The following is a 20,852-nucleotide window of genomic DNA, read 5'->3' as shown; positions in this document are numbered from 1 at the left end:
CCAAATCTCATGTCTTCACACTTCAAAACACAATTATGCCTTTCCAAAAGTCCCACAAAATCTTAACTCATTCCAGCATTAACTCAAAAGTCTAAGTCCAAAGTCTCATCCGAGACAAAGTAAGTCCCTTCTGCCTGAACCTGTAAAATCAAAAACAAATTAGTTGCTTCCTAGATACAATGGGGGTACAGGCATTGGGTAAATACACCCATTCCAGATGGGAGAAATTGGCCAATATAAAGGGGCTACAGGCCCCATGCAAGTCCGAAATCCAGTGAGGCAGTCAAATCTTGAAGTTCTGAAATGATCTCCTTTGACTCCATATCTCACGTCTAGGTCACACTGATGCAAGAGATGGGCTTCCATGGCCGTGGGCAGCTCCACCCCATGGCTTTACAGGGTACAGCCTCCCTCCCGGGTGTTTTCACAGGCTGGCGTTGAGTGTCTTTGGCTTTTCCAGGCACATGTTGGAAGCTGTCAGTGGATCTACCATTCTCAGGTCTGGAGGACAGTGGCCCTCTTCTCACAGCAGGCAGTGCCCCAGTAGGGACTCTGTGCAGGGGCTCCAATCCCACATTTCCCTTCTGCACTGCCCTAGCAGAGGTTCTTTATGAGGGCTCCACCCCTACATTAGACTTCTGCCTGGACATCCAAGTGTTTCCATACATCCTCTGAAATCTAGGTGGAGGTTCCCAAACCCCAATTTTTGTCTTCTGTGCATCCATAGGACCAACACCACATGGAAGCTGCCAAAGCCTGGGACTTGCACTCTCTGAAGCAATGGACTGAACTGTACCTTGGCCCATTTTAACCATGGCTGGAGTGAAGCAGCTGGGACACAGGGCACCATGTCCCAAGGCTGCATAGAGCAAGGAAACCCTGGGTTTGGCCCACAAAACCATTTTTCCCTCCTAGGCCTCTGGGCCTGTGATGAGAGGGGCTGCCATGAAGACCTCTGACATGCCCTGGAGACATTTTCCTCATTGTCTTGGCAAGTAACATTTGACTCCTTGTTACTAATGCAAATTTCTGCAGTCCACTTGAATTTCTTCTCAGAAAATGGGTTTTTCTTTTCTATTGCATAGTCAGGCTGCAATTTTTAAAACTTTTATGCTCTGCTTCCCTTTTAAACATAAATTCCAATTCCAAACCATCTCTCTCAAGTTTGGTGGTCCCCAGATCTCTAGGGCAGGGGCAAAATTCCGCCAGTCTATTTTCTAAAGCATAACAAGAGTGAACTTTGCTCCATTTCCTAAAAGTTCCTCATCTTTGTTTGAGACCACCTCTACCTGGACTTCATTGTCCATATCACTGTCAGCATTTTGGTCAAAGCTATTCAACAAGTCTCTAGGAAGTTTCAAACTTTCCCACATCTTCCTGTCTTCTGAGCCCTCTAAGTCTCTAGGAAGTTCCAAAATATCCCACATTTTTCTATCTTCTTCTGAGCTCTCCAAATTGTTCCAAACCCTGCCTGTTACCACTTCCAAAGTTGCTTCCACATTTTTGGGTATCCTTATAGCAGCACCCCACTCTACTGGTACCAGTTTACTGTAATAGTCTGTTTTTATGCTGCTAATAAAGACATACCCAATAGTGGGTAATTTATGAAGGAAAGAGGTTTAGTTGACTCACAGTTCCACAGGGCTGTGGAGGCTTCAGGAAATCGTGACAGAAGGGGAAGCAAACATGTCCTTCTTCACATGGCAGCAGGAGAGACAAGAATGAACAAAAGGGGGGAAAAGTCCCTCATAAAACCATCAGATCACGTGAGAACTCACTCACTATCACAAGAACAGCATGGGGGTAACCACTCCCATGATGCAATTACCTCTCACTGAGTCCCTCCCATGACACATGGGGATTATGCAAAGTACAAGAAAAGATTTGGGTGGGCACATAGCCAAACCATATCAACCCCTACACCAATGCATGTCTTTTGAGCTGCTTAGAGCTCAGTATTGCATAAGTGGACTATAGCAGTTTACTTTACCGACTTATAAAACATAATGAATAAAATCATTAAATGTATTCCCTGTATAATTCAAAACCTCAGGAGTTATCATAATAGTTTCAATCTCTTTTTCTATCACACCTCTTATGAGAAACTAGGAAATAAATTACCACATTGAGTTTCAGTTCATGTTTATTTTCTTTCCATGAAGAGTATGATGATAAAAAACATAAAATGAAGTGGCCCAAAGGCAGGCAACCAGAAGGTGAGGAACAAAAACAAAAGAAATAGATTATTAGATGCCAGTAACTAAGATTCTAAATTATTGCTGTTATGAATATAGTGTAGGTTGCTGTGACTATTTCATTATAATGTTTATGTCTGCACCCATTTCTCATTTCTTTTTTCTAGTGTACAAAGTTAATTTAAAATATTAGTACAGATTGAGGAAGGGAAGTCTCTCCAGATTTCATTAGAGGATAGACTGAATAAGAACACGTCCTACCCGCAAGGACAAAGGAGAAGAAAATATATTCTTGACTGTTTCAGACCACTTCAGATAAGGAAAAGACAATTTAAAAAATTAGTTAAAAAAAAAAAATTAGGATCAAATAACCCCTCCAAAGAAAGGTGTTCTATGGATGAGAAATGTAATTATTCCTGTAAAAATATAGGGAATTTTGCATGTTCAATATATTTTGTCTTCTATTAGAAGCACTAGTTTGCATTTTTCAGTATTAGGGTTGTGACTTGCCAGGCCCATCCTCCTGCTGTGTTTGTTTTAGGGAATAGAACTTACCCAGTCACAGGTTTCAGAAGAGCTGAGGTAACCTTCTTCAGTGTGACATGAGTACTGTTTATGTTGGAGACAAATCCCAGAAACTCAAGGTAACAACGTACACAGAGTGAGAGAGTGTATGCGGGAGATTTTTATTTGGCATTTTTACTGCTAACAATCTACAGAAGTTTTAGTATTTAGTGCCAGGTCAGGCTTAAGGGGCAGTTTCTATTTCTGTGTGATTTAGAAAGGTTTAAAGAATCAGCAAATTATTATGTAATAGATAATAGCGAATAAAGATTCTGGCTTCTGTGGAAGCTTGCAAAGATGTGAGGGAGGGCAAACAACTGCTTCTACATGTTTTGTTTTGTTTTCTTTTTAAGAGCTTAGAAAAGCATGGTAGATTCTTTGAGCAAGGTCTTCATTGTCAAAAGTTTCTGAAGCTCCCAAACCAATAAATAATATTATTACCAATTAAAAGAGCAAGTAAACTGAGAAACAAAGTACTTACACCTAGGGTTGACATGGTGAGACCAAAACTGAATTCTGTGTCTTAAAATTCAGTTATCTAATCTCCCCACTTCATTGCATATTCTACTAGCAGTCATTCAGTAAAGTACCTTTCATCACTGCAGGAGTCTCTCTGAACACAGTGGCTTTGGAATAGGGTTATCTCCAGACACTGTTGATATCATGTCTCTGCTCACATACCAATTGGGTGAATATTGGCCCACATGATTCTTGTAAGTGGATTACAAGAAATCCACGATAGACTTCATTCACTTTTGATGAAACCAAGAACTTTCCCTCTTGAGCTACTTAATGAGATATTGTTATTTGTGTATTATGTAAGGTACAGGTTGGGACTTGTTAGCTCTCTGAATTCTTAAGCACTCAACTGAGAAAATCAAATCCATGATTTTACTCTGCCTGCACAGGAGTTGGAGAAATTCATAAAGTTTACACTTTATTTTTACTAGTGTTCTTAAGAATACAGATGTAAATAGGCTGTTGAGTCTGCCCAGGCAGAACTGTTGTGTCAGATGAAACTTAATGACCACACCCTCCCACCCCAATGGATACTGAAACTGTTGGAGAAAATTTGGTTTGAAACATATTTACTTTGAACTCCAGGAATCTTTTTTTTTTTTTTTTCCTGTGTGAGAAAGATATTATCAGGTCTATTAGGAGATAGCAGTATCTTTAAAATCATGCAAGAAACAAAATTTTGGAGCTTCTAAGTGGTTAGGAATAGCTTCAGACAATTTACCTAATTGGGCTTCAGTTTTGTGACCTATGTAAAACAAGAGGATTGGTAAATGCTCTGCAACATTGCTTCAAGCTCCTAGGTTCTCTAGTTACTTTGTTATAGTCATAAAATGATAATTTAAAGATTGATGTGGGTGCATGATTTTATGTATGTATGTGTTATATATGTATGATTGAATTATACTTGCCTATGTATGGAAAATTTCAGGTTGTTAATAATAAACTCGTTTCTTTTGGGGAGAAGGACTATGGGCCTGGGGGTCAGGATGGGAGAATTTTACATTATTTTATACCTTTTGTTTTCTTGTTTTTTACTAAGTATGCATTATTTAAAGATTTTAAAAATAGATTGGTTTTGTCATTATTTTAAAAGGATGAAAGGAAGAATTTCAAATTTTTGCAAAGTGCATACCAGGATAACAATAATTGGAATTTCATTTCAGACTCCAAGTTTAACGTATTTGTAATTATAAGTAGACTTTTGCTTTTAGTATAGTAAGAAAGGTCTTTTAAATTCTCTCCTTCAATGAAAGCAACCACTTTTGTTTGGTGAAACAAGCAGCATTTACAAGCACAGAAACAAGGTTTAGCAATATTAGTGACAGGATTATATGCCTTCTATTTATTGGGTCCTCTAAAAGATCATCTTCCTTTGATTTGCAACTATGGGAATGAAACAGAAGTGGGAAAAATTAGCTTTTAAACCAATTAGTTAGTAATGACTAGTGCCAAGTTTAAAGTGTTTCAGAGTCTTATTGCCATGTTTTAAATGCAAAACAGTAGCTCCCTCTTAATCTTTTTAGAAGATAAAACTGCAGGAAATGAAAAAGCGGTCAGTTGAAACAGCAGAAGGCATTTTAGAGGCTGCATATAGTAACTGAACTTGAATTTTGGTTTGAGCATTCATTTTGTTCTATTTTCCTATTTTTACAAATATTTCTATTAAGTTTTGAGAAACTATAAGAACCCAGAAACTAGATGTTTCTAGCTTGGCATATTTGTGGGTTTATTTTTATTTTTATCATTTCTACTTTTGTTTCTTACTTTAAAAAATGAACTTAAGGAAATATACAGAAAAATAACTCAACAATCATTTCATTTAAAAAAAATTAGAGTACTTTCTAGCCTGGTTAATATATCATTATAATCAATATAAAGTAGATATGGTGGGTTTTTTTTATTTCCAGTTGTTCTGTGAAACCTTGAACATTTTGCCCTATCTGGCAAAATGTTTTCTAGCCTTTTCCGTATTCAACAATATTAAGTAAGTATAAGTTAATTTTAAATGAACTGTAGTGTTTGTGTCACATTGGAGTTGTTAAAGTTCTCCTTTGTTCTTACCAAGTTTGCATTGCCTCTGACTAAATTTATTTGTATTTCCATTCCATGCAGGGTATGGTAGCACTGTGATTCAGCTTACTTAGTACTTCATTGGGACATTGGGTTATTTATGAAAAAGTCAATAATCTCATGGTGATGAAGATGATGATAACCATTGCTGTCACTTATTGAGCCCTTATTTTTGGTAGGTACTACATTAGACTTAAAAAACTCATTTAACAGGTATTAATTGAGCACCTTTTATGCCCCAGGCATTGATTTAGGAGCCAAAGAAATAATAGTTAATAAGACAAAGTCCTGGCCCATAAATATATTGTTTCTAATTCACATAAAACCTTGCAAGGCAGATATTGTCTTAATTTTATAGATGAGATAACTGAGGCTACAGAAGGAAAACACATTTTTCAGCATTTTATAGCCCGTGAGTGACCAATCTATTTGATTCCAGTCTGTACTTTGCTCTGTTCTCCTGCCTCAAGATAGATCAGTATTATTTCCCTCTTCATTAAGATGTTTATAAACATTCAGGATTGGTATAAACATGCTTGGCTATGACATAGTTAAGCTGACAGGGATATAGCATAGGTTGTGAAATCTATAAACAGTTATTCCTTTTTAACCTTAGTGCTTCATGAGAGCTAGAAGAGATGCTAAAACCTAGTACTTTGAACATCAAAAAACATAAAATACTAAGGAATAAATTGAACCCCCAAAAGTATAAGATTTGCACACTGAAATTATAAAACATTATTGAAAGAAATTAAAGAAGCCTAAATAAATGGAAAGATGTCCTATATTCATGAATCAGGAGACTTAATATTGTTAAGATGGAAATACTCTCTACATGGATCTACATATTCAACAAAATTCTTATCAAAACCTTAATCAATACTAAAATTCACTGGGATCCAGAATAGCCATAACAATCTTAAAACAATCTTTTAAAGAAGAAGAAAGTTGGAAGACTCACATTTTCCAGTTTTAATACTCACTATAAAACTATAGTAATCCAAACAGTGTGGTCCTAGCATAGGATAAAAATACAGATCCATGAATTATAAATGAGAGTTGAGAAGTCAACTCTTTCATTTTTGATTAATTGAATTTTTACAAGGGTGCCAAGACAATTCACTGGGGAGGAGTCTCTTCTACACATAATACTGGGACAATTTGACAGCCACATACAAAAGAATGAAGTTGAATTGGTGCTTTACACAACGTATCAAATGGATCAGACACCTAATTGTGTGATCTAAAACTACAGTACTCTTAGAAAGAGGCATAAAGCACAATCTTTGTGACCTTGAAAGACAGTCCACAGAAAAGAAGAAAGTAATTGCAAATCTTACATATGATAAGGGTCTAGTATCCAGAAAATATGGAGAACTCTTATAATACACCAATAAAAAGACAAATAATTAAAAGTAGATAAATAATTTTAATAGAATTTTTCAAAAGATGATGTGCAAATGGCCAATAAGCCCATGAAAAGATGCTCAACAGCATTAGTCATTGATGGAATACAAATCAAAACCATAATAAGATACCACTTTATACCACTAGGATGGCTATGTTAAAAAACATAGACAATAACAAGTGTTGGTGAGGATATAAAAAAATTGGAACTCACATTCCTCAAAAAGTTAAACATAGAGTTACCATAGGACCCGGCAATTCCACATCTAGGCATATACCCAAGAGAACTAAAAATGTGTTTACACAAAACTTTGTACATAAATATCCATAGCAGCATTATTCATAATAGTCAAAAAGTGGAAACAACCTAAATGTCTCTCAACTGATGAACGGATAAACAAAATGTGGTATATTTGTACAGTGAAATATTATTTAGTGGTGAGAGGAATAAAGTAGTGATACGTATGTCAACATGGATGAACATTCTGTTAAGTGACAGAGGCTAATAACAAATAGCTAGATGTTGTATAATTCCTTTTATACAAAATGTTCAGAATAGGCAAATTCATAGAGACAGAAGAGAGACAAGCAGTTGCCAGGATCTAGAGAGAGGGAGGAATGGGAGGGGGGAGTGACTACTAATGAGTATTGGATTTCTTTTCAGAGTAATGAAAATTTTCTGGGATTAGATATTGGTGATGGTTATAAAACTCTGTGAGTACATTAAAAACACTGAATTACATACTTTAAAAGGGCGAATTTTATGATATGTGAGTAATATCTCAATAAAATTTGTACGTATATATTTTTTAAACCTATTACTTTGGCTTTGGTGGTTTGGATTTAGTCCACCACTTCAATTATCTGTTTGTGTCTGGGTTATTGCAATTCAAGTACAATATAGTCTCAACCTTTATTGTCCATGAGGATCTTCAGTTTTCATTATTTTATCAATCTGATTGTCTATTGCCTTACTTTATACTAGCTAGCCTTACTACATACAGGCAAAAACTGATACAGAGCAATATGATATATTTTCTTCTTGATTCCTTTTTTAAAAAACTTAATGTTATATTACTTTTCAAACCAAGAGTGGCATATTGTTGTAATTATGTCATTAAAAAATGTGTTTATTTTCAAGAGTATGGATTTGATTTAGAAACTGCTTTTCCTGCATTCTCTGTTATTCATAGCACTTGATGGCCACACACTTGAAATGCTCCCTGGCCAGAGCATAAGAGTCTTGGGGGTGGGGTCAGTGTCGAAATGATTAATGGTTTGATAAAATGCAGGCAAGTTGAATATGATTTTTACAATGTGGCTGTGAGACGAGCTTATGGTATGAATTCATACATGTATCTCTCTTTTGTAAACATGGTATCGAAGTAGGTTTTATTTCTTGAGTGCTCTGGCCTGGTGCTAATGAGATGTGTGCGTGTCCTACCCAAAGCATTATATAACAGGAAGCAAAGTTTTCTGAGGGAAAAAAGAAGCTTGCTAGAAAGAGAAGATAAAATCTTTGCTGGGGTATGGTTCTTTTCCATTAGCATTCCCAGTGCAATTCTCCAGAAGTGTGCCTAGGAATCCTCTGCTGTAGTTGCTAGATAATATTCCCTCTTTTTCAGGGTGATTGGAGAAAGAAACCAGTTATTTGGGGCCTGGAGTATATAGATAGCAAGAAGCCATGGTTCTGAATGTGGTGACTGGCCCAGGCATTCTTGCTAGTGGTGGAAATACAGGGCTGGACAGGAAAGAGTGGGCAGCAGTACTTGATAACATGAGGCATTGGTAATACCAACTTCATGTCTGGTCTTCCCATTTAAAATGGATTATATTTTAGCCTCTTGTCAGATTGAATGCTAAGTATCCCTACAATCAGTGCCTTCCAAATCTTTGTCATACTTACTTCAGCCAAAACTTAAACTCAAAGAGGAATATAGTATAAACTTCAGTTCAACTGCACATAGAAAGATCACACAGAGAGCCCTGGTTTTATTACTTGGAAAGATGATGAGGTGTAAGTACTGTCAATAGATTGGAGACTCTAGGTCCAAATTTCACTGAAGTTCATAAATGTCTGCTAATTTCAAGGACCATAATACTCAGGAGCTAATATACTAGGAAATTGGAAAGTAAGTTTACCATGTCTTTTGTGAAAGGTGGAAATTTAAGATAGGGACAAAGCTGTCTGCAAGGGACAGTAGGCTTGTTCTTTGAGGCACTCTGTGGCATTCAAGATCCTAGGGGATTTGAAACTCAGAGAATGGTACCGTGAACATAAGAGGGGTGGAAAAAAGTGGAGGATGAAGTGGTTATCTGTGTCGAAAGAAACTGAAAGGTGTTCATACTGTTCCACAATCCCCTCTTCTTACCATTATTACTTAGGTAAAGAGACAAAACTGAATCGCCTCCCTTTCTCCGTCTGTCTCAAGATTGTTTCCTGCCTTGAATGAAAGGAAAAGAGAGAGGGAGCAAAGTCGCATTACTTACTTTGGTCTCTCTTTTTAGATATTTGGCTTCCAAAAGTCTTATTGGTGAGAATATCTGGTTTCATAAGCAGAAATGGGAAAAATAATTATTACTATTTATTGAACATAAGAACTGTACTAAACACCCTAATAACATTATTTAATCCATGCAACTTTATTGCATAAGCATTTATCTATAAGTTAATACATGTAAAGCACTTAGAATAAGAGCCCATTAAATGTTGTTAATACCCATTTTGGAGATAAGAGAACTATACCTTAGCATTGGTAGAATTTTAATCCATGATTATTAAACTCTAAAGCCCACGATCTATTATGCGACATTGTGGCTCTCTTCTTTAAGAACTCAGCTTCCTTTACAAAAATCTTCCCTGATATTCTCCTGTATGTGCATTTAGAATCGTACCTGTTTTTCAATTCTATATTTTGACTAATTCCAGGTTGTGAGTCCTAAATCCTTTTACTCCCCCTGCACTTATCCCTGAGGAAGTTCATTCTTCAGATTATCAAAGTCTGGACCAAATGTATTTAGTGAGAATGTGGAATTTTTCTTACAAGATTTTAAAATGACAAGTAAGATAATTACATGAAAGGATCTGTTTAGGCTCCTTCTGCATTGTAGGGGGTGGACCAAGTAACCTTTGGATCACTTCCACTTGTATAATTCACCATTTCGGCAGGACAGCAACATTTCAGGCCAAAGTTCAACTTTTTTTTTTTATTATTAAATTCTTTTATTGTCACCAGGAAACTAGAGAAAATGAATTCTTCACAGTATGCTTGTGCATGCAACTTGAAACGGTTTGCACACTAAATGAAATTAAATGAAAGACAGCTGTTTGGGAACGAGCTGTCAGAAACTGATTGGGTTCTATTAGAGGAGAATAGAGGCTAGGAGTAAGTTTTCAGAAACAGGATATCAGTGGTTTTAAAAGCAAGCAAATTTATACACACAAAAGCTCTCATGTGGTTGTGCTGTTACGTGTCTTTTCAGTTCATCCATCTTACATTATTTGCTTTTGATGAGTAGGTGTCTGCTTTCAAGGCTTTCTTTCACATATTGAATGTGTGGCAGTTCTTTCTTTCCTGAGAAGTAAATACAACACAACCCCACTACAATACCATCCTAGTACTTTGGTTTTGGTAAACTGAAAATCCAGTAATGTTTACCAAACTACTTCCTTTGTCCAGTACCTCTCTGTTCCTGCCAAAATACAAAGGAAAAGGACCATCTTGGGCAGGTTGCCAGAAGTGCCACCTGGGTCTCCTGAAATGGCTGTCAGCAAGAAGGGAGCAATTACATCCTGTAACAGACTCAAAGCAGATGGTCACCTGCGGTGATAAGTATTACATTATTAAGCCTTTGATTTGTGATTGTACTTTGTGCTTTCCAGGCACTGAAGTTACGTTACTTGTGCGATGTTCCTCTCTGCTCCCCTAGACCTCATTGCTTGTTGTTTGGCCATGTGTTCCCATGGCTTATCCTCCAAAAAGCTTTACTCTGCAATCTTCTAACTCTCGTGCAAGAGGCTAGCTCATAGTAGGATCTCTGCCAGGCCCTCCAGCAGTAGGTATGGTGTTATTACATGGAATTGCCTTTAAAGGAATTTTTAAAAGCCCTTGGAGCTTTACTATGGAAGCATAACTTAGTCACAGTATAACCTCATATAGGAAATTCAGTTAGCGTTCAGAATTAGGAGTCCTAGTATAACATTGCACTCGTTGAGATTTCGTCTCTGGAGTCTCTCCTTCCATTGAATTTTTATGTTTTCAGCCCTATTTAACAATGGTCTTCCATAATTCATTGAGGTTCAATTTCAACTGTCCTCCTTTGAGATCTTGCTTGCCATCTTCTCCACATCTTCTTTATTTTGTCATGATTTAGAATACAAATTTACAGTCTCTCCTATGGCTGAAGTTAGGAATCACTTGATTCATAGGGTGCCTAGCTCCCTGGACTAAGATAGATGACAGAATGTGCATAGAGATACATGATGACACAGTCACAAATCTAATTCTTTATGCAGATAGTCTTTCAGAATTCTTAGCAAATTTTAATTTTTAATATTGTGAGCCTCAGCTGCAGTAATTCAGATTTAATTATCATGTGATCACTCTGGGGTGATTGTTTTTAGTGCAGCCATAGGAAATCAAAGTTGGCAGCTGGGCTGCAGCTGTGCCCCCAGCTGGTTTTATCTGAGCTGAATTCAGAGGGAAAAGTGGCAGCAAGCTCACCAGCTCCAGAAGATAGTCTTCTTTGGTCATACAAAGCAATACTTGCTAGATGCTTTTTGAGCTAGTGCAATTAACACCCAGTTAGTGAGGCTTCACTATAAGGGTATTAAGAATATAGTCCACGTGTAGTGGACATGTCATCATTGTTTCTTTACAAATTAAATAAACTTGCTACATAGAAAATTTACTTTATATAATTAGACAGTGTTTTCCCTAAATTACAAAAACATGCTCTTAAATTTGGCTGTCTTAAAGTTCTCTGAACTTGTAAGATTTTGACCTATCATGTCTACTTTTTGCCTGAAAATATTTTATAGATGCTGAGTACAATAGCATATTTATGTTTAAAAATGCTAAGTTGGTTTATTGATTTTTTAAAATTAATTCTTACTAGAATTTACATCAGATGCTCTTGGCTTTCCTGCAGGAAAAGAATTCTTGCAGCTTAATCAATATTATCCCTATTGTAAAAGACACTATAATGAAAGCTATAATATAATTTTCACCATGCATAGTAACAGTGTCTAATATCCATAATTATTAAAAATTTTACCCATTAAAGAAAACAACTCATAAGAAAAATAGCTAAGAGTTTTGAACAAGTAGTTCATAGATGAAGAATTATAAATTGGAAATCATAAAGTCACTAATATTTAAAGAAATGCACAAAAATTTTAGTATGTTCTACAAGAAGGCTCTTCCTCATGCATTAAACTCTCAATGTAAATGTGATACTTAATGAGGCTGGTGCAAATAAGGAAAGGTTCCCTCATACCAGGCATTCCTACAAGTTCTCTTGGGAATGAGTTCTCACAGTACAATCTGGTTGAAGGCTTTCCCATATGCAGCATATTCATATGATCTCTGCAACATGAATTCTCTGCTTTATGATTAGATCCAGTTACTGTGAGAAGGCTTTATGACTTTCAGGAAACAAATAAGTTTTTTTTTTCCATATATGAATGCTCTGATGCATACTCAGAACTGATTATCTGGATACCAGGGTAACTGAATGGAGCCCTTATCACAGTCACTGCATTGACAGACTTTATCTTAAGTATGAGCATTCTGGGTTTCTTCATATTTGACATTTGAAGGCTTCCTCACAGTTAGTTCATATATGAACTAGGTTTCTCTCCTGTATGAATTTAGTGATGTAGTTGAAGATGTGATTTCTTAGCAAAAGGCTTCTCACAGATGCTGCATTCATGAGGTTTCTCTGAACTATGAATCTTCTGATGAGTAGGCAACTCTGATATCTGTCAGAAGGCCCACCAACATTCAGTACAAACAGAGTTTCTCTCTAGTATGAATATTTTCTGGGATGAAAGAAGACTTAATCTTTTGGTGAGAATTTTCCACACTGAATACATATATATGGTTTTTCTCCTGTGTGAACTCAACAGTGCCCGAGGAGTTGTGGTATCCTGCTTGTTTTCTTATTTTATTCTAAATACGTAATCATTGCTAGTGACAGCCTTCTAGTCCTGAGCCATAGCCAACCCTTCAGCCTCACTGAACAATGTGATTGGTACCAGATTATATATATTTTTTGTTTTGTATCTGAATGGATTAACGTGAAGTTGGATTATTTTCTGGCACATAATTGAAATGGTTCCACATTACATTATTAGAAAATCATTTGTTTTATACTGACCCATTATCTGATATTTTACCATTGAATGGCGTTTTTATTGTCTTGTGTGATTGTCTTTCAATTGAAGTTTTTGAGGGATATATGCAGCATTTTGTCATTAAATTTGTGCAGTTACATATGATGGTTTCTGTGTTATATTTTATAATATATAAAACTCACTAAAATTGTTACAGCAAGAATATTTGTTTTCTTAATCTTGTTACTCTCATTGTGATGTTTCTTATTATCAAAAATGGCCCAAATAGTTATCAAGTTGTGTTTCATTGTCATGGGTTTAATGTACACATAGAGGTATTATTAATAGTATTTCCCAAGTTGTTAATATTTCATTTTTATTGGATGTGAGATCATCTGCCAGAGTTAATTATTAATTTCATATTATTTGTGTAAGTATTATTTCTTCAGTGTTTATACATAACATACTGTGAAGAATATTTTATGTACCATCTCATTTAATCATCTTAGTAATTTTTAGTATGAAACTAGGTTTTCAAGTTGGTAATGGTTTCAGACTGGCTATGTAAAGCATGAGTAGCATGATTTGAAGTGATTAATTCAAAAAATGTATAAAATCAGAGCAATAGAAGCTAAATTACTCAAATCTTGCTCAGATATAAAATTTTTTTCAGCTTTCATAGGATTCTGCCCTTTGATTATTGAGAAAATATGGTCTTCTGTTGAAGCAGAGAATTTGACAGTCATGACATTATATTGTTAACTTTTAAGTTTTACTGCTTAATTATCTGTAAATTACTACATTTCTGTTGTAATTTCGCAGTGTAAATGCTGAATGAATGTGATTAGCTATATTTGCAGGCTTAGAGTGCCGGTTTTTGGTTAGTCATGTTTATTCCTAGTTCTATGTCCTATTGAATTGGACTTTGCTTATATAAAGAAAAGTATATAAAGCTACAGGCAAGAAAAGTTGGAATTTCTTCCTTGGGGAAATCTCAAATGTAGAGTTATAAGTAAATATTAAGGTTCAAAATGAGCAATATAATGAGCACATTCAAAGAATTCTTAAGTATTTATGTAACACTTCATGTTTACAAAATGTTTTACAGCCATATTCATTAATTTACATAAGTCCCTTGGAAGGTAACAATGTTATTACATGTGTTTTATTAAGCAAGACAGGTAAAATATAGGCAAATTAAGTGGCAGAAAGGAAGAGACATTAAAACATTTATTCTATGACTTGGGCCTATATCCTAGGGCATGCTGCTGCGTTAGGGAAATAAAGAAATAAAATACTTCTGTTTTGTTATAGACTTGATCATGGTGCCTATTTGGGTAATTGTTTATATATATTCGTATAATTTTATTTTTTTTTATTTTTTGATTATGAGACACAAAGGCCTTCCAGCACAAATTTCAATGTATGAATATCTCAACTTAATAACTGAAGGACAAGATCCTGGATTATAAATTCTCAATTAAATGTTGCACTTATCATGATCAACAGATTGGTGAATATGTCTGGTGGCTGCTCAGTATCGGTCTAGATAGAATATACCATGGGACCGAAAAGATATGACCCTGGAGAGCTCACTTTGGTGGCCATACACTGCCTATAGGCTGTTTGTTCTCTGCCACTCTGTGTTTTGGGAGGACTTTCCTTTCCCTCTCATAGAATAGCAAATTTCTGCTAAAAAGTAGTAAATTTGCTCAAAATATCAAAAAGGTACAATTAGAATATCTTCCATAGTAAAAGAGATTAAAAATAACCTAGACTCTTGCATTAGAAAGCAGAGGGAGACATGACAAATTATTGCATTCAATTAACTTTTCTTTTACTTACTGAGTGCCCAGAAATTGCTTTAACACCCTGAGGTGTGACCATAAGGTAATGAGGAGTGATTTTAAAAAATAAATATACCATAAGGTACACTGTTTAAATGAGTGCTATTCTTCAATGTAGCCACTCTTTACACCAATCCAACGATGCTGTCATTGCAAGAAATATTTTTAGAACTCGTCCTTTTGAATTGCTGTTAGAAGCCATTTATGGACTGTAAAAGAAAACAGTCTCACATTGACTTAAAGTCACACCATATTTTTTAAATCAACCCCTCCTCTGCAAAGAAATTTATTACCCAAATAGATTACTGACCTTTTCACTAACCTTTATTCTGCATGTTTTTCTTTTCAAAATCAGTTCTATAATTTAAAAAATAACAATTTGCCATGAACAAGGATATTTATTTCCTTTTTATTTTGAAAAAAAGTTATAAAAAATCTGTATCACAAAACAGTAGACAAAATAGTAGTTTCCATATATCCTTCAGCCAGCTCCCTCTAATGTTAATATCTAACATAAGTATAGTGCAGTTACCAAAATCAGGAAATTAATACCAAAAAATACTATTTGGTAATCTGTAGACATCATTTAAATTTCTCCAATTTTCCCCACTAATATCCTTTTTCTGCTTCAGGATCTAACCCAGCATCCCACATTGCATTTAGTTGTCATGACTCCTTATGCTCTTCCAACCTGTGACAGTTCCTAATGAGGACATTTAAAGGAAGTGTGCCTGCCCCCTCCCCAACAAAAAGGAAGAAAGAGCCATAGACTCTGAATGTAATTCCAAAAATATCTTTGTCTCCGTCACTGTCTTGTCAAATATTTCTTTTATTTATTGGATTTTTTGTAACCTGTGTACCAAATTTATGCAGATTGCAGCAATGAGAAGAAGGGTAAAATATGCTTGGGCACAGAGGAGTTGTGAGGATAACACATCTGTCCATAGCCATGGTGCAGGTGTATTCTGAGCTCTGTGGATATTTTTATAATGCTTTCACATTTGGTTCAAAATATTTAAAAATTTTCATTATGATTTCTCATTTGACTTGATCCTCATTTACAATAGCTCATGTGTGTGTTATTTGCATGTGTGTGTGTATATGTGTGTGTTCGTTCATTTCAGGAACTTTATCTTTTAAAATTCTTTGAGGCCAGTGTTTAAAGTATGTTCTTCAAGGGAAGATTCCTATTTGCTCCCATCGGATGCTTGTGAACACTTCAGATGCAGGGGAACCACCAAACCAGTTCTTTTTTTTTTTTTTGAGACGGGGTCTCACTCTGTCACCCAGGCTGGAGTGCAGTTATGCGATCATGGCTCACTGCAGCCTGACCTCCCTGGGCTCAGGTAATCCTTCCATCTCAGTCTCCCAAGTGCAGGCACGTGCCACCATACTCGACTAATTTTTCTAATTTTTTTGTAGAGACGGTCTCACCATGTTGTCCACGTAGCTGAGACTGTAGGCAGGTGCCACCATACTCAACTAATTTTTCCAGTTTTTTTGTAGAGACAGGGTCTCACCATGTTGTCCAGGCTGCGGTTCTTGATGTTAATTTCTAAGCTGCAGGTTTTTAGGCCATATAAGTGGTTTAAGTTTCTAGCCCTAAATCACATTAGCCAGGTTTTAGATAGAAATTCTCATTAGGGCAGAGATATTTGTTACCCAGTGCCTGGAAAGGTGCCTGGCAAAAACAGGCCCTCGATACATATTCACTGAATGAAAAAATGAATGAATGGAGGAGACCCTTGCTCCCTGCCCTTTTTTTTCCTGATCTATCCAGAGCCACATCTGAGAAGGGCAGGTCTCCTGCTTCAAGGTGGGTTTTTTTCTTAGTTTGCCCACTGAGGGGGTCACCCTTTGGGAGTCTGGGAGTCTCAGCTTTAAGTAAAGGTCCTCATTTAATCTCTTATCCTGCTTGGGCCTGGGCTCTGTCTGCTGTCCTCCCAACTCTCTTGCCATGTGCCCATTTAGAACCCAGGCTCTAGTTCATTAAGGATTGTCACTGCTCTCAGGAAAGAATCCTCCCAAGTTTTTTTCCTTCTGAGAAATGTTATTTTTTTTTCAGTTGTTTCTGGCTTACATTTATTTCTGTTACTCTCCGGCTGAACTGTGCTTAAAAAGACATTTTATATTTTAGGTGTGATGTACTAGTCTTCTATCATATTGCTAGGAGTGTGATTCTCTGTAACAATTTCTTTAGAGGAGGTATAATGTAAAGTAAAAATTAATATGGAGGAATGGGTTATAGGGAAGTTAGTGTCCCTGAGTTCATGACATTGTGTCTTTACACCCTGGAAGTTATTTTTTTCTCTTGTGTGTTCAAGTTAGAACTTTTTATTATCTCATAGACTAATCACACTGCTGTCACTTATTGAGTGACTGTTGTGCATCAGGCATTTTACGTATATTATTTCTAATCATTATAACAGCTTTGCAACCAGGCTTTAGCAGCTTTATTGTAAAAGTGAAGAACCTGAAAGCCAGAGCGTTTATGAAACTTTTCCAATGATTCCAGGCAGTGAGAAATTGTAGTAGACCTGTTTTATGGCACCTGCTTACCACGCTTCTAAGAGGTGTTATTCCTCCTTGCTGAGGAGTAACAGCCCTGGTTTGTACCATATGACTGCATCTCTATCTCCTAGTCAAGTGATCTAAGGATCCACAATTCTTAGCTTGGTAAGTGCCCCCTTACTAACCTAAAAATGAAAAAGTCAACACCTTGCTTTATAGTGACTTCCGGAACATTTCCATAAACTTATTATGCCAATGATCACCTTTATTCCTATCATTTAGTGTTGTTATAGTAGCACTAGACAAATGAGTCTTATAACAAAAAGAAATTAGAAATTAAAAAAAAAAACTAGAAAGGAGGCATATTAACCATACCTTCTAAGTAATATGATTGTATATTTGGAAAAACCAAGTGATTCAACTAAAAACTTTACAAAAATAAAAGAATTCATAATGACAGATTCTGAGAAAGAAGAGCATTGAGGTGGGACTAGACCAATTTTTGTAAAAACTATTAAGCCACAATAACTTAAAGACTGTGGTGCTGGCATAGATAGTTAAATGGAAAAAAATGGGACATCCAAAAATAAATGTGGAAGGAGTATAAGATATGTATACATATATGTATTTCCCATAAGATAATGTTGGCATTGCACATCACAATAAACATTGGAGCATTCAATAAATCTTACCATTAGGCAAAGAAATGGAGTTGAATTTATATCTTAAGCCTTAGCTAAAAATAAATCCTTGGGTGGAACAATGATTTAAATGTGAAAAATAAAATTTAAAAAGTATTGGAAGAACATCTAAGATTATTTAAGATAATTTCTACATTAGAAAGTCTTTTCAAGTATAATATAAAGCCCAGAAGCCATAAAATAACTAACTTTAAATACTAAGAAACAAAATTTATGCATAACAAGAAAATCCATTATAAGCAAAGTCAAATGACAAATGAAAATCTGGAGAAGATATTTCACATGCATCACAGACCAAGACTATTTTCCCTATTGAATACAGAGCATCTGCAAATACACAAGAAAACAATGACCAGCGGTGGGTAAAGGATAAGAACAGATCACAGAAAAGTAAGCACAAGTGCTTTTAAAATTTAAGAAAAAGATATCAAACTTCACTCATGATGAAAATTAAATGGAAAACATGATATATCATATTATTGAAGATAAAGAAGCTTGATCAAAACTGACTATAAAGGGTTTGAGAAAGCAGTTGGTTTTATACTTTTTGGTGGAATGATAAACTGATAGATATAACTTCTGTAAAGGCCAATCTATTAAAAAACAAAACAAAACTTAAATGCATGTATCCTTTGACTAAGCAATTCCACTTAAGGAATTTTCCTACATTTGTATTTTTCATTTGAACAAAATGACTGACATAAGTATAGTTATTGCATCAATACTTGTAATAGCAGAGGACTGGATACAACTTAATTGTCATCAATAGGGGACTGAATCAGTATATTACGGAATATACTGTGCAACTTGTTAAAAGAATGAGGAAGTTCTGGTAGAAGTGGTAATGGAACAAAATCAAGATGCTTTATTAAATAAAGCAAAATGAGAATGGTATGTGTAATATGCTCTCCTTTGTATAAATCACACACACACACACACACACACACACACACACACACACACAAATAAATGCATAGCTTATCTTTGTTGTAAGGTTGTTTCCAGGGAGGGGATTTGCTGTGCCTGTTCCATAAAAATAAAATTAACCATATAAACGTCAGGAATGATCTTTTCTTTTCTTTTTCTTTTTCTTTTTTTTTGAGACAGAGTCTTGCTGTCTCCTCCAGGGCTGCTGGAGTATAGTGGCATGATCATGGCTTACTGCAGCCTCAACCTTTCAGGCTCACGTGATCCTTCCACCTCAGCCTCCTGAGTAACTGGGATCACAGGCATGTACCACCACATCTGACTAATTTTCTTCTTGATTTTTAGTAGAGTCAGGATCTCACTATGTTGCCCAAGCTGGTCTTGAATTCCTGGGCTCAAGCAATCCTCCCACCTTGGCCTCCCAAGTGTTGAGATTGCAGGCATGAGACAGGACAGTTCCTGGACAGGAACTTAGTCTTTTAAAAAGTTAGATGATATTGGCCGGGCATAGTGGCTCATGCCTGTAATCCCAGCACTTTGGGAGGCCGAGACAGGTGGATCACTTGAGGTCAGGAGTTCAAGAGCAGTCTGGCCAACGTGGTGAAACCCCATCTCTACTAAAAATACAAAAATTAGCTGGGCGTGGTGGTACACGCCTGTAGTCCCAGCTACTCGGGCGTTTGAGGTGGGAGAATTGCTTCAACCTGGGAGGCAGAGGTTGCAGTGAGCTGAGATGGCGCCATTGCACTCCAGCCTGGGCAACAGAGCGAGACTCCATCTCAAAAAAAAAAAAAAAAACCAAGCAAATAAAAAAACTATTGGTTGCATTTCAAAAATCTAATTGAAAAGACTTTGTGCACAAGCAACTGCATGGAATTTCATTTATCCATCTTGGATAAAAAGCCTTGTTGGTCCTGCTATGATTTGACTCTGTGTTTCTTCAGGCTCTAAGTATTCCAGAATGATGCATTAGCTCTCTGGACTCTCTGTGCGTCAGAGACCTATGATGTGCTATTTAAATCATCTGGCAAATGGATGTGTAGGGGAATGGAACTCTTCCCCCGTTTTTTAAAAAATTAAATTTTGTAATGGTGGCACATTGTATAATAAGCACATATGAAGATTAGAGCTATCATTTTGGAAATGTCCTTAAATGGAAGAAGGAAATGGTAGACTCATAGTACCATCCAACAGTGTGGGTTCAGCCTATTTTGCATTCCTACCACAGAGCTGCTGAGTGACTCTGAGTAAGCAGTTTCATCCAATTTTACTGTAAGCCTTTGCATTCCTAATAGAGGTGCAGTAGTATTGGTACCTGTCTTATTCAGAGAGTGGCAGATTCAGAAGACTTTGGGTGATTTCTAACTTCTAGCAACCATACACACACAAAAATCTGTACAATATAGTGTGTTTTTGTACTTAGATATTTCATGTGATGGCTCTATTTTTTGAAGCCATAGAATAATTCTTTGTTAAGTAAAACAGCGAACTAGCTCCTTGATGTCACTGAGTTTGTGAATTATTTTCGTTCATTTTTGATTAATACATAGGGCTCACAAGCCATTAAGGAGAAAAAAGACAGGTTTTCATATTCTTATTTTAATGATGAGATATATACAGTTGAAAGAAATTATGTAAGGCTGGGTGTGGTGGCTCACGCCTGTAATCTCAGTACTTTGGGAGGCTGAGGTGGGCGGATCATGAGGCCAGGAGTTTGAGACCAGCCTGGCCAACATGGTGAAACCCCATCTCTACCAAAAATACAAAAATTAGT

General features: G+C 36.1%; 1 protein-coding gene across 4 annotated transcripts in view; it reads left to right on the top strand.

The window, feature by feature from the left end:
- The window catches only part of RAD51B (RAD51 paralog B), a 678,049-nt gene that overhangs the window by 265,006 nt on the left and 392,191 nt on the right, over positions 1 to 20,852 (top strand). The gene's annotated exons all lie outside the window — the stretch shown is intronic.

This window comes from Trachypithecus francoisi, unplaced genomic scaffold (genome assembly GCF_009764315.1).
Source record: "Trachypithecus francoisi isolate TF-2019V2 unplaced genomic scaffold, Tfra_2.0 Lachesis_group3, whole genome shotgun sequence".
NCBI classification, from domain to species: domain Eukaryota; kingdom Metazoa; phylum Chordata; class Mammalia; order Primates; family Cercopithecidae; genus Trachypithecus; species Trachypithecus francoisi.
This window is presented reverse-complemented; position numbering and strand designations above follow the sequence as displayed.